General features: G+C 44.9%; 1 long non-coding RNA gene across 22 annotated transcripts; it reads right to left on the bottom strand.

The window, feature by feature from the left end:
- Window positions 1-2,970: 2,970 nt before the first annotated feature.
- On the bottom strand, window positions 2,971-14,660 carry LOC123103679 (uncharacterized). Of its 22 annotated transcripts, none has more exons than XR_006449920.1 (15): window positions 14,081-14,660; window positions 13,768-13,961; window positions 13,607-13,675; window positions 12,938-13,067; window positions 12,354-12,816; window positions 12,119-12,249; window positions 11,317-11,398; window positions 9,255-10,985; window positions 9,094-9,174; window positions 8,912-9,002; window positions 7,634-8,206; window positions 6,877-7,215; window positions 6,540-6,785; window positions 6,173-6,246; window positions 2,971-3,601 (listed from the first exon to the last, which is right to left on the bottom strand). It is a non-coding gene; the product is annotated as an uncharacterized lncRNA (long non-coding RNA). The 22 variants fall into 22 exon arrangements; XR_006449921.1 differs by having other exon boundaries at window positions 9,255-11,398; window positions 12,354-12,433; window positions 12,655-12,816; XR_006449915.1 differs by lacking the exon at window positions 11,317-11,398 and having other exon boundaries at window positions 12,354-12,433; window positions 12,655-12,816.
- Window positions 14,661-15,548: the final 888 nt, after the last annotated feature.

Below are 15,548 nucleotides of genomic sequence, written 5' to 3'. Positions count from 1 at the left end.
CCCCCTCCCACATATATAAAGGGGGGAGGAGAGGTGGCCGGCCCAATGGGGGGAACGACATGGGGAGGAGTCCAACTTGGACTCCCGGTCCAAGTAGGATTCGCCCCCCTCCCCCCCCTTCCTATTCCCACTAGGAGAAGGAGGGAAGGAGGAGGAGAAGAGAAGGAAAGGGGGTCGGGCCCCCAACCCTAGTCCAATTCGGTTTGGGCTTGGCGGGGACGGCGCGCCACCACCTGCCAGCCACCTCATCTCTCCACTAGGGCCCATGAAGGCCCATTAACTCCCCGGGGGGTTCCGGTAACCCCCGGTACTCCGGAAAATGCCCGAACCTTTCCGAAAACATTCCAGTGTCCAAACATAACCTTTCAATATATCAATCTTTATGTCTCGACCATTTTGGACTCCTCGTTATGTCCGTGATCTCATCCGGGACTCTGAACAAACTTCCGTTCATCAAATCACATAACTCATAATACAAATCGTCATCGAATGTTAAGCGTGCAGACCCTACGGGTTCGATAACTATGTAGAAATGACCGAGACACATCTCCGATCAATAACCAATAGCGGAACCTGGATGCTCATATTGGCTCCTACATATTCTACGAAGATCTTTATCGGTCAAACCACATAACAACATACGTTGTTCCCTTTGCCATCAGTATGTTACTTGCCCGAGATTCGATCGTCGGTATCATCATACCTAGTTCAATATTGTTACCGGCAAGTCTCTTTACTCCTTTTGTAATGCATCATCCTGTAACTAACTCATTAGTCACATTGCTTGCAAGGCTCATAGTGATGTGCATTACCGAGAGGGCCCGAAGATACCTCGATCTATGCCAACTCAACATACACCATCGGAGACACATGTAGAGCATCTTTATAATCACCTAGTTACGTTGTGACGTTTGATAGGACAAAAGGTGTTCCTCCAGTATTCGGGAGTTGCATAATCTCATAGTCAGAGGAATATATATATATATAAGTCATGAAGAAAGCAATAGCAATAAAACTTAACGATCATTATGCTAAGCTAACCGATGGGTCTTGTCCATCACATCATTCTCTAATGATGTGATCCCATTCATCAAATGACAACACATGTTTATGGTTAGGAAACTTAACCATCTTTAATTAACGAGCTAGTCAAGTAGAGGCATACTAGGGACATTCTATTTGTCTATGTATTCACACATGTACTAAGCTTCCGGTTAATACAATTCTAGCATGAATAATAAACATTTATCATGATATAAGGAAATATAAATAACAACTTTATTATTGCCTCTAGGGCATATTTCCTTCAGGTGGCTGGTCTCAAGCGAGAGGTGCATGTCCGGCGGCTCCGGCCCTTCGAGCTCGGCGGGCGGCGCGGGTTAGATGGTGGCCTGGTGTGGCTGCTCCTCCGAACGTGGATGGCTCCATGGCGGCTTGGCGGGTTGGCTACGGCGGCGGCTGACATTTTTTTACGTTGGCTCGTCCGTAGGTGGCTTGTGTCGGCCTTCGACCCCTCTGTTTGTCTCTCGGGCGCTACTTTCGCCGTAGGGTTGGCCTTATCCCAGCTGCGGTCCATCGCTCGTCTCGCGCCCGGTGCGGCAGGACCGAACTCGTCTCGCGCCTGGTGCTGCAGGACGAGTCGATGGACCCAGGGGGTCACCCAGGGGTGCGAAAGGTGGGACCTTTCCGCTTGTCTCTTTGGTTGGGGTAGCGGCAGGTCTCGTGTGAGACGGTGTCAAGGTCTTGGATGTCGGGACAGTGGCCCTGGTGGTGGTAGCGCGGTGCACATGGGCAGAACCCATGGCTTGGTGCTGCTCGATGGCCATAGCAGTGTGGGCCGCGTGGTAGACAGGGTGTGGCGTTCGATGGGGTGAGTGTTGGCCGGGGTGAGAACCTGTTCTATCTTCAGACGGACCGGCGGTGGCGAAGCTCGTTTCATTTTTGAAGGCATCGTCGCGGTTCTCACTGCCCATCGTGCGGCTCCAGGGGAAACTCTGGTCCTCGAATCAGGCGGTGGCGGCGCTCCGATGCCGTATCCTTTCTGAAGGTGCCGTCTTGGAGCCCACGGTTCGTCGTATGCGGTTTTATCTCTTCATGATGGTAGTGCTAGGGGTGGTGTTGCCGCGCTCAGCGCCTATATATCCTGCCTTGAATGTGAGCATGTATTGTGGTGATGTGCGTTTATACCAGTTTGTTGATGATCGTTGCTTTATATATAAAGCAGGACGAAGGCCTTTTTCGGCAATCACTGAGGTTTTTTTGTCTACACAAGATGATGCGCACTCGATGGAATGGGGCTGGGTGGACATGATGATGTGTTATTTTCCGATCCTATACATGTAACAGCCAACCATTGTGGCTCTTCCGACCATTGGGGCCTCCTCCATGTAATAAACCAGGCAAGCTGGATATGTCAATTTTGTACCAGCGACTCTCTGCGATGCGGTGCAGCCACGTACAGGCCACGGGACCTCAAGAAAAGAGCGGCGCAAGATCACAATTCGAGACCATGCATTGCATGACAACAGGTAAGAGCAATGTAAATCATTGATCGACTTTTATCAGGCTGTGCATAGCTTATTTCTGGGGAAACGTTATCTTTCAACTGGCGGATGAGTCGCTCGTATCCATCATCTTCGTGGCCGTCTGATTTAATTTTAATCATACGATACATAATGCCACGTGAGACAGTTCAACAACTTTTGTAACATTGAGCATGTTGCACACACAAGTTTATAACACAGGCTATGTTACAAACATACGAGGCACCAACAAGTGGCCATCATGTATACTAGATCGGCAACGCGCCTTGGCGCGAGGGTGCCGGTCCCAACGATGTGCCCAAGCAAGTAATGGTAAAGTTAGTAGCAAGTTAGGCTTAGCGTACGTATTCAATCAGGATAACAAAATAAAAGAAAGAAGAAACATTCATATGTAATCGAAGCAAGACATCATCCATGGATACCAAAATATAGTACAACACATTTGAAGGATGTAATGTTCATATACAGGGTAAATTAAAGGATGCAATGTTCATACACATAAATATTGAGTGCAAAAGTACGAATAGACGTGCCGAAGGGGACGTGTTCACAAAAGGAGAGGGAGATCACACAGTAGTTTGCACGGTACATCACAGGAGCTGGTGGCATCATATATCATCTCGTACTTGCCAGAGTTAGAATAGATGATCTGTGATGTCCATAGATGATCAACGCCATGGCCTTGGTGTGAAGAAATCAATTGGTGCAAACACCTCATGCTGTTGCGCCTAAAGACTGTCTTTTTATGGCATGCAGCCTCTTCTACAGATGATTGCTTCTGCTCTTAAGGTTATGTGCCATCACTTCAATATTCATAAGGGTCACGTTTGTCAATGTATCCACGGCACGGGCAGGAGGAAAGCCATGTGCTATCACATTATGAAGCTGATCTGAGAAGGAGCTCATGTATCTCAGATCATACAAGTAACCTTTGGCACTTGTTTATCATGTCAAATGCCTCATCGATCCCGAGTCTCAGATGGCCTTGTGAAGCCCAAGATGCTCTAACAGGATATCAATCATCATTCTAACTGGATCCTTACGATGCTTGTCTCGGCCTGTAACAACAACAACAACAACAACAAAGCCTTTAGTCCCAAGCAAGTTGGGGTAGGCTAGAGGTGAAACCCATAAGATCTCGCAACCAACTCATGGCTCTGGCACATGGATAGCAAGCTTCCATGCACCCCTGTCCATAGCTAGCTCTTCGGTGATACCCCAATCCTTCAGGTCTCTCTTAACGGACTCCTCCCATGTCAAATTCGGTCTACCCCGCCCTCTCTTGACATTCTCCGCACGCTTTAGCCATCCGCTATGCACTGGAGCTTCTGGAGGCCTGCGCTGGATATGCCCAAACCATCTCAGACGATGTTGGACAAGCTTCTCTTCAATTGGTGCTACCCCAACTCTATCTCGTATATCATCATTCCGGACTCGATCCTTCCTCGTGTGGCCACACATCCATCTCAACATACGCATCTCCGCCACACCTAACTGTTGAACATGTCGCCTTTTAGTCGGCCAACACTCAGCGCCATACAACATTGCGGGTCGAACCGCCGTCCTGTAGAACTTGCCTTTTAGCTTTTGTGGCACTCTCTTGTCACAGAGAATGCCAGAAGCTTGGCGCCACTTCATCCATCCAGCTTTGATCCGATGGTTCACATCTTCATCAATACCCCCATCCTCCTGCAGCATTGACCCCAAATACCGAAAGGTGTCCTTCCGAGGTACCACCTGACCATCAAGGCTAACCTCCTCCTCCTCACACCTAGTAGTACTGAAACCGCACATCATGTACTCGGTTTTAGTCCTACTAAGCCTAAACCCTTTCGATTCCAAGGTTTGTCTCCATAACTCTAACTTCCTATTTACCCCCGCCCGACTATCGTCAACTAGCACCACATCATCCGCAAAGAGCATACACCATGGGATATCTCCTTGTATATCCCTTGTGACCTCATCCATCACCAATGCAAAAAGATAAGGGCTCAAAGCTGACCCCTGATGCAGTCCTATCTTAATCGAGAAGTCATCAGTGTCGACATCACTTGTTCGAACACTTGTCACAACATTATCGTACATGTCCTTGATGAGGGTAATGTACTTTGCTGGGACTTTGTGTTTCTCCAAGGCCCACCACATGACATTCCGCGGTATCTTATCATAGGCCTTCTCCAAGTCAATGAACACCATATGCAAGTCCTTCTTTTGCTCCCTATATCTCTCCATAAGCTGTCGTACCAAAAAAATGGCTTCCATGGTCGACCTCCCAGGCATGAAACCAAACTGGTTTTTGGTCACGCTTGTCATTCTTCTTAAGCGGTGCTCAATGACTCTCTCCCATAGCTTCTTTGTATGGCTCATCAGCTTAATTCCACGATAATTAGTACAACTCTGAACATCCCCCTTGTTCTTGAAGATTGGTACTAATATACTCCGTCTCCATTCTTCTGGCATCTTGTTTGCCCGAAAAATGAGATTGAAAAGCCTGGTTAGCCATACTATCGCTATGTCCCCGAGACCTTTCCACACCTCAATGGGGATACAATCCACACCACGATGCTTGTCTCGGCCTGTGTCATAGGAAATTTCAAAATAGTTATATGATTTTCCATAGTACTAAAGTTGACAGCAGTCCGTTTCAAAAAGAAAAAGTTGACAGCAGTTGGTTTTATACCACGAAAACAAAGGTCTGGGTAACTAAAGGATGGCAATCTTTGTTGTGCAAGAGTTTTATTAGACTCTTACTGTCCTGTTCTACAACTGAGACATGGTAATTGATAAAAAATCAAGTGCTACCATGAATTATAAGATAAACCAGCAGAAATTTTAAAGCCTAATAATCAGACTAAGTCACACACATGAGCAGATCGCTTCATGTATTGTACAAAGAACAATAGCCTAGGAAACCGTATCAACAATCAATCGAGTTTGCAAAGAAGAAAATCCCAAGGACAGCCTGTACGCACTCATGCGCAAGCGTCAATTCTGGTGTTTCCAACTTTAATGATAGGCTAATCAGAACAAGAGGCCCTGGATAATCATAGTGATAAGTCTAATTAAACAATGTTAAGTGCAAGAGAGGCAAGGTGACTAATTAAACAGTGCGCCAGGAACGGCCAGAAAAAGACGATTGCACCGATGTAGTTCCTGTAGTGCTTGTATTTTGCATCAAGCAGACCAACGTTACCAAGAACGACACTAAGCACAGCCTTTGGCCTGACCATCTCGTCAGTTAATGAGACGCCAAACTATTAATATAATATATTTGGAAACAGAATGTGCCAGGCCAGCCTCAAAAATAAGAATGACACAATAAGTAAAAAATCAACGGTGGCACAAGTTAATCTATGAATAGGTGGTATTTAGATCGTTTAATAAATTCATTAGGTGAATATTCATACTAAATAAGAATTAATATCACAAGTAAATCATAGTCAATAGATCTGGAGTATTATCTCTGAAAAGGGTGTTATACTGGACCAGGAGACTCGCAACAATAGACCTGTAGCTACTACTGATAACCGAGCAGCATTTTTAGACACGGCCCGAAGAACAGTAAGATTCACTAAGATGAACCCTAGATTGATAATACAGAAGTACGGAATTGGTGGCACCGTGTGTACCTTGTTCATTGGTGGCACCGTGGACAGGCTTGGGGTGCCTGGACTTACCACTCTACAATCGTGTTGTGTGTTGACTACAATTAGCAAAGGCAAGAAGGTAAACTGCAGAAGCCAAACGGCATAATACACGGCAAATCATAGGGCAAGTATGGACAGGATATAAATGGCTATTCACGGGGTCTAAACAATCTGATACACAGTGGACTCCACGCCAAGCATCGACAGAGTTAACAGGACTATTCTACTACAAATCACATGACAAAAATATGCTATCCCTGTCATAGATCAACAACAGGCCCAATTGCATAAATCTCGAACAAATCTAGCACAGGCATGCATTAGAGTCAACCAAGCAAACAGGGTCTACCTTGCTAGCCGGAGACGCCGTGGAACGGAGATCATGGTCGTTGTTCACCACATCGACGGAGAAGAGCTCCCTCCGTGCGCCTGATGCCATCGCGCGAGGAAAAGCTTGGGGTGCCTGGATGCACAGATCGACGATACTGCAAGGAAACCAGCGAGACAACCTCAAGCACCAGCAACGGCACGACGCACCAGCCAGTCAACCAGGACCACAAACAGATCCCAATCAGGATGGATCGATCAGTAAACCCTAAATAGATCCATGAAAACAACACAATCCTGGATCAGCACCCATACAACACACCACAAACGAAAAGGCAAACAAGGAATCAAAGAACTACCTTGGTCATCTCAGAAGCCTCTCCAATGTGCTCCCTCTCCGGTCAACTCAGAAGACAGCTCCTCCGCCGCGCCTGTATTGTGATAAAAGTAAAACACAATGGAGTACAAGATCAACATCAGTTTATAAGGCAGGATCAAGCTCGGTGCGTTCATACGACCACAAAAGATACACATTCGACATGAAGTTCGATACCAAAAGCAAAAACACATAAGAGGTAATAAGAACAGGAATATATTAAAAAGAGCCAACTACGGAGCCATTATCACTAAGCATACTAATAAGTCACGTAATCCATCTGCCTTGTCGATGTACTTCATAGGGACCACCTCACACGAACCTGATACAAACAAACTGTGAGATATATGGAATTCAACGATTTCTATACTCAAGCATCAACTCTAGTATCTCAAACTTTAACAATAGGCCAATTAGAGACATTTTTAATAGTTACTCCTTTTAGTTTAAAACTATGAGAAATAACACGAATGGGAAAAAAATGAGGCAGAATTTCAGAACTACTACAATAAAATGGCATTCAAATCTTCCAATGTATAGCTATTTTTTGCTGTTTGGCACATCGATTTTAGTTGTATATACCAGAGGTCAATACATTTAAGAAATGAGGAGAAATGAAAGAGATGGTGAGTACTGACGAACATGCATGGCCAATGTCTAAAGATACTAATCACAATCAAAATTCCCTCTGGAGGTTAACTGATAATCACAAACACATGGGAAAGAAGGTCGCAGCTCACCTACGTCATAGAGCTGGCATAAAAAGTAGGAGCTCGTCATTTCCCATTACTTCTGAAAAATTGTAAAGCAAACAAAAATTAATGTTTTGCAACTGACCAGCAAGAATTAGAAAACAAATTCTTATAACCGAAGGTGCTCTGAACCCAAATCTTTTCTTCATAAACATGGAGAAACTCTCGTGAAGCACGTCATATAAAAAGATATTATAAGAAAGAACACGAGATAGGAGCTAACAAAATTAAGTTTAGAATATATGCTAGCAAATCAATAATTATACAAAATTATTGTGGGCCAAATCAAATTCATATAGGCCACTAACTAAACTGACAGGAACTAAACTCTTCTATTTTGACCAATTGTTCCACATTAGTCTGAAGCTCTTGTTATTTCATTTATCCAAATTAGGACTGACATTATTTAAACTGAATATGCTTAAAGCCTCTATCTGATTTAGCCAAAGCAGGAGAGCATCTAATATAAAAAAATAGCGGGATCGGCAGCGGTGGTCGCGTTCGGTCACCGGCAACCATGGAGACCCCCACAGACGCCTCTCTACGGGTCAGCAATGGGACCTACAGTATTATAAGAGCGTTTAGAAATACTTTACAGAGGGAATATTAAGCAAAGAGAACATTTTTCCCTCCAAAGACTAAAAGACACAGGCACCAAACAAAACAAACGAGCAAACATATTCTCAATTTTCACACAAAGAATAGCTAGAGAAGACTGGTTATACTCATTTATTTAAACTGAATATGCTTCAAGCCTCTATCTGATTTAGCCAAAGCAGGAGAGCATCTAATATGAAAAAATAGCGGGGGTCCAAAGAGAAGGGGGTGAATGGGAGCACGGAGAGGCAAGCCAACTGCCCTTGCTCACCTCATCGACGCGCGGACCAAGTACTGAAGCTAGTCAAAATTCGAAATAGTTGGCAGTGCACCATTCCAAATTAGTACCACCAACGACATCTAGCCTTTAATATGCACATACCCTTCCAACCTAGTACTATTAAGCAACTATAGTACTACTGTTAATTGAAAATCAAGGAATTATTAGAACGTAGAGGCTCTGTTCTTTTAAGGTACAAGCAAGCAATAGGAAACATATTAAAAACATGACTACCAAACACACAGAGGCATATGATTAGGTAGAAATTCTAGTCCAGACTATTCCTTTTCATGCAAGGCTACCGACCTGATCCATGACCCAGAAAGTCAGAGCTAAATGTATTTGTACACATACATAAGCAATAGGTACAAAAGGATGAGCAGATTTACCTAAGAAACTATAGGCAGTGTAGTAAGGATGGAGGAATCTGAAACCATCGATGACACGAAAGCTGAATGCGCATATCCAATCATATGCATACTGCAAGTCAAAAGTCAAAATTGACCCATTAGTTGGACAGCCAGGTGTACCTCAACTGCAGGCAAACCGAGGGAAAAGAAAGCCGAGTCACCTTGAGCACCACGGTCCGGAAGCCAAGAGCATGAGCAGACCAAAATCAGAATGGATTAACCAGGAAACCCTAGACAAATCCCTAAAAAACAACAAAGCCCTTGATGAGCAGAGCACATACACATCACAAAGGGAAAGACAAACAAGGGAGCAAATAATCACCTCAGCCATCTTAGAAGCCCACTCGGTGTGCTCCCTCTCCGGCCAACCCGCAAGACAGCCCCAACGCCACGCCACCGTCCCAACCGTGAAACAGCCAGAGAAGCAAGGAAGATGGTAAGAAACAAGCGAAATAAAAGGTAATGGTCTCCAATACAGACATTAACCAGCCTAAAGACGCTGTTATTAGAAACATGACACCGTGGTTTCTGCTGGTTTATCAACAAATTAAAACAAGCCATTGAACCGACAACTTGCTTACTCTTAACCAGATGAAATCAAGGACCAACAACAAACAATAAAAGTCAAGAACAACTTATATGCAATAAAGGTATGAGAGAGAAGAAATATTCACATAAGACGGCTATAAACACTGGAGCATAAATAAGCAACACCTTTAAATACAAATATAAAGGGTTCAGGGTTCAATGCATAGTGGGCTCAGATTTGCCTTTCCTCGATCATATAATCTACCCCCGCCATCTCTTGTCACCAGATTAATCTGTTTATACAGTGGAGCTGCCCTGGTTATCATTCAACAAGAATGACCATCCAAGGACATCACATGATCAAAAAGGATTCTAGAGACAAGAGGGAGGACCCAACTTGATACCCACAGGTGCCTTGATTGCTCAAAGGCACACTTATTTCAGCCACAGCGAATCATCATCGCCCTAGCAAGGATGGCTTCCGACCGGTGGGGCACGTGCGAATAAAAAGGGTTCAGGGTTCAATGCATATGGGCTCAGATTTGCCTTTCCTCGATCATATAATCTACCCCCATCATCTCTTATCACCAGATCAATCTGTTTATACAGTGGAGCTGCCCTGGTTATCACTCAATAAGAATGACCATCCAAAGGACAGAACAATAAGTATCACAGGATCAAAAAGGATTCTAGAGACAAGAGGGAGGACCCAACTTGATACCCACGGCTAATCATCATCGCCCTAGCAAGAATGGCTTCCGACCGATGGGGCACGTGATTCAAACGCGGTGGCACGAGATATCTCATTTTGGGAGTAACTATTCATTCCAGCAGTAATTTTTTTTTATCCGACGGACAAGGTCATTACAGGGGTCGATCCGACGGCCCAAGATCCATCAAGCAACCAGATCCGACGGCCAGGAATCCCAAATCGCTGAGGAGCGGCCTGAGGAGTTTCTATTCTTATTTCTGGATGGATGGACTTATTTCTGGATTTCTGGATGGATCACCGGATCAATATGTTCTTACGAGGGTTTAACTGCCCTGGTTATCACTCATTAGAAATGACCATCCAAGGACAGAGCCACTAAAATAAGAACGTGCTCAAAACAGCTCAAAGAAACGAGGGAGGATCCAAATTAATACCCACAAGTGCCTCCACTGCTTGAGAGCATGCCTATATCAGCCATAACTGATCATCATAGCCCTGGCCATGTCCCATATAGTAGCCGAAGCAGAGCAGGGGAAGATGGAGCTCACAGAGGGAGGTTGTAGCCGAGGCAGTACTCAGAGGGCACCAGGGTTGTGCCTGAACGCCATCCAACCAGTGAGGAACCACGTCGGAGTTGCGCCTTGCACCATCCTGCCAACGAGCACGAAAGCCATGGGCACCGAAGTGGCCAAGGAGGTGAGGAGGTGATGTATAGCACATCTAGGAGCACCATCAGAGAAGACCGGGGCAACGAGCAGGCAGGGAGAGGGGCAAGGCGGCAGGGAGAGGAAAGGGCGTGACGCGAGTGCAGACCTGCAGGGAGCGGAACATCAGCTATTTTTTCTTTCGGAGTATATAGGAACTATCAAACATATCATATAAGTGCAATCATCTTTGATAATATAAGAGAGCATACAAATCACAGAGCTTGTTTAAGATATTTTGTCACATCAAGTAGTTTAGATAAGAAAAGCCTAGCCTACGTGGCAGTGGTCCCACGTGTCAGCTCCTAGGAGAAATTAATTATTTAAAAAATGCAGTGACCAGGATTCGAACCCGTTCACAGTCACTTTGAATCAGGCGCTACTAACCACTAAGAACATGCTAATTCTTTATACATTTGGAGATAGTTCTGCTTGTATACCTTTCTTCCGGAGTACATCACAAAGATTGGTACAAAACATTGCCATATCGCATATAGTGTGCCGTGACCAACCCAACTGAAACTTTACAATATGGCAAGGATATAATATTATGACGGTGCAGTTTGATTATAATCAAATCAATCAAACAGCTATGCAAGTATGATTTCTATCAACAAAGAGCAACATCACGCCAGTCCTAAATTGCAGGATAGGTGCTTACCATATTTTCTATGATTCGCATGCATTTATTAGAATATATATGATGCATTTACTTTGGTTTTTCAGCCGTCGCGGTCGAAAGCTTTAAACTTGACTTGTACTCTACAAAGTCACCGCAAGAGGCAGAGCCGCCAGCAATGCCATGGCCACCACCAGTTTTACTCGCGGCATTGCGGGAGCGCCCGCGAGCAGCCGCGGATGAGGGGCGACCAACACATACCCAAAAGGAAAATGGCAGTCGGCTATAAATAAAGAATTTGTTTATTTTTATAGAAATGACGGCGGGGTAGACCTGAAAACAAGTGACCAAACTTCAACTTGAAGCAACAACACACAGAAGTAATTTTCACCGATTTGTTATAAAACTAACATGAATATGGGACTGATCCAAAGATCCCGTTCCTTCGAACCTAGCTGGACCATATAACATATCAAACTAACTATATAACGTTGCCCATGATCACCGGCCAACACAAAGGTCTCATCAGCGACACCTCACGTCCTTCACATAAGAGTGTGGATTTTTCATACCCTCATGTATAATTAGAAGAACATGAACTGGAGTTATATATTGATAGTTACCATGGATGTGAACTGGAGTAAGACCGTTTTGTTTCCTGTAATTCACTATAAATGTTCTCAACCTCGGGATACTCTTCAAAACACTTCCTTCATGATCTTATCACACAGTGCATCCATCCATCCATTTTCAGCTTTACATCGGCAATGAAAGTAGTAATAATACAAAACAGTGAGATACATACATGTGTGCTCCAAATTATATATACCTCTGAAAGGAAATTAAGAGAAATCCCACCTCAAAGTTTCTGGGTGATTGGACAGCTGATAATCCTGATTGCTAGCCATTGCCCATTGACCTTATTGTATATTCCAAAGCTGCAAAGAAAGGAAGCATTGCAAGTAAGTAAAGAACTTTGATCACATCATGCAAGTTCTATTACTCTCAGAATTGTAAGTAGCAATAGCTTGTTTGGGGAAGCATGAGAAGCATTGCCACAAACAGTAAAGGGTTTAGAAACACATTTTCTTTGGGCATCATAGAAAAGATATAAACTCTGAAATATTCAGTGACACTTTGCCAGAATTCTGTGCTTAACCGAAGCGGGATAGTTGTGTAATAGCATCCTCTCCTCTCAGTGTGTGCAGGCGCTTTCTTTGCAAATTTGTCTTCTCTAAGTGTTTCCATCAATCGTCTCCATATCCATTTGGGGAGCTCTATCCATCCATGATGTCTCCAATGCAATTGCCACCAATTGGCTCTGTACAAATCAAACACACATAACCAGCAACTCATTAGTTGGTTCTATCAAAAATGTCTTAAATACAGGCTGCTCTGTAACTATTAAGGGTACGAGAAAAATCAAAATGCATCAGACTTACCAAGGCGTTCAATGACACTTTGTGACAAGTAGCTTTAAAGTTGTTTCCAGTCTCCAAAAGAATCCAAATTGTATGGGCCAAGCTGACCATCGAACTCGAAACGTTTTACTGCTTCAGAGTATCCGATTTCCTACCATAAAACAAAGTTCAGTATTCTTGGCTTCTAGCCCAAGAAAAATCAAACATATGCAATCCCTAGTTTGAGGTATTAATATGTTATATGTTACAGTTAATAACAGGAAGGTCGACTATTTCCAATATGTTGCAATTTTGAGACGCCGGACAGATACAGTTTTGGTAGTCCATATTTCATATATTATTCATAAACCAGCTGCAAGGAAAATGAGCTGAACATAAATTAGGCAAATTTATGTACTTTGGCATATTAAATTATCATCTGGTGCGGATTTGGTAGGTTAGGCACTTCAGAGAAGTAGTAATCCCATTGGGGCAATGCATCTTCTGTTTTATTATCAACTGAATTAGTTATTTGTAAGGTTTCAAAATGCTTTAAAATTTACAAGATATATTGAATATTGATACCTAGAGTTTTGCAGTTACAGTACAAGGCGCAAATACAAGATTTGCAACAACTGAGGAAGCTGACGCTGCCATACTAATATTTCGCAAAATGCAATATAGTTATCCTAACGCAATATTGGCCAATACCAGTATAGTCTCAACTATCAAGTGATGTACTATGTGCAAGAAGACAAGAGAACAACAGCTACAGTGGACCTGCAATGATAAATTCCACACAAAATCAATGGAAACAAAAAAAGTATAACTGAAAGAGAAGAACAACATCTCTAGGCAAGAGAATGGATCACCTGGGCGTCTTCAGAGTGGTTGTGCTGGGGAGAACCGATGCCGGCGGCGGCCGTGTCGTGCTGGGGAGAACCGACGCAGGCGGCGGCCGTGTCGCGTTGGGCCTCCTCGTTGCTGAAGGGCGCTCCAGCAGTGTGCATTTGCACATTTAAGCCTCAATGCACGTACTCCAAATCTCCCAATGCAGCAACATATGCTACAGATTATAAGTCACCTAAGGTGAACACATGTGCTCCATTTGAATGCCTCAAGGCCCCCCAAATCAGCTGACCGCATCTCCAATATAAGAAACAAACAAATATGAAGGCGCCTTACCTCGGGTCGTCTCTGCACAGACGCAAGGATGAAGGTTCAGTGCTTCCTCGGCGTGGTCGAACAGGAGGTGTTGCGGGCCAGCAGCGGGCAGTGGCTCAGCCTCCTCACCCACTCCTAGCGTTAGAGGGGAGCGATGGGAGGGGAGGAGGAAGGGTGGAGCAGTATGCGGCCTGACGACGGGAAGGAGACGCGAGAGGAGGAGGACGGGAGGGGGAGAGGAGTCGGCCAAGGCGGCAGCCGGCTGGATGAAGGAGATGGCGGCGAGGTGGGATTGGCTCTCCTCGACCTCGCAGAAGACGGGACGACGGCACGTCGGCCACATCACCCGCGGCCGGGTACCCGGGCGAGCAGCGGCGGCGGCGGCCAGCGGCGAGGCAGGGAGGCGGGCGCGGCAGAAGACGAGACGACGGCACGCCGGCCTCGTCGCGCGCGGCCCCCATCTCTCTAGATGGGCGGCGTGAGGCCGGGGATGGGTGCCCGGGCGAGCGGCGGCGCCGGCGCCGGCGGCAGGGCAGGGAGGCGGGCGCGGGGTAGGGTTTGGATGGGGAGAGAGAGGTGAGGGCGCGGGCGCGAGTGCGCGAGGAGGCGGCGGCTAGGTCATCTCCAGAGGAGCCATCACCTTTTATACGCCTCTAGGTGAAATGACGAAAATGCCCCCGGCGGGGCGGGCTATTTACGCGCGGTGGCACGGTCGAGGTGAAACTATTCATTTCAGCAGTAACTTTTTTCTATCCGACGGACGAGGTCGTTCCAGGGGTCGATCCGACGGCCCAGGATCCATCAAGCAACCAGATCCGATGGCCAGGAATCCCAAATCGCTGAGAAGCGGGCTGAGGAGCTTCTATTCTTATCTGTGAAAACTTGATTTTTTTCTGCAACATCACCCTTGTTGTAAAAAAAATTCCGCAACCTCATCTATGTTGCAGAAATGTGAAAGACGGAAAAAAAAATTGTAACACAACCTCTGTTGTAAATATTTTTCTATAACATGACATATGTTGCACAAATAACGCTTAAGAAAATAAGAGGTCACGGTAAAGAAAGCACTAACGACTAAAAGCCATTCGTTTCTTTTTTCTTTGTTCATCTTTGCAACATGCTTTCTGTTGCAAAAATAATATACAATATGACATCTGTTGCAAAAAAATCTACAGACATTTCCGCAACGTGATCTTTGTTGCAAAGAAAATCTACAATATGACATTTCTGGCAAAAAAAACTCCACAAATGCTTCAGCAACACGATCTCAGTTGCAGAAAATATTCTGTAGCATAAATTATGTTGCAGAAAAATTCTACAGACATTTCCATAACATGACATTTGTTGCAAAAACTAGCATGCCCGTCAGCCATACAAAGACATTGGATTTGGGGGCTAGCGACCCGGCCGATCTTTTAAAAAGATCCGTTGTCGGATGCGTAGCAATCTTCTTATTTCTGCAATTCATATTTTCTCGACTTTTATGAGG

Source organism: Triticum aestivum, chromosome 5A, assembly GCF_018294505.1.
Source record: "Triticum aestivum cultivar Chinese Spring chromosome 5A, IWGSC CS RefSeq v2.1, whole genome shotgun sequence".
Classification (NCBI taxonomy): Eukaryota; Viridiplantae; Streptophyta; class Magnoliopsida; order Poales; family Poaceae; genus Triticum; species Triticum aestivum.
This window is presented reverse-complemented; position numbering and strand designations above follow the sequence as displayed.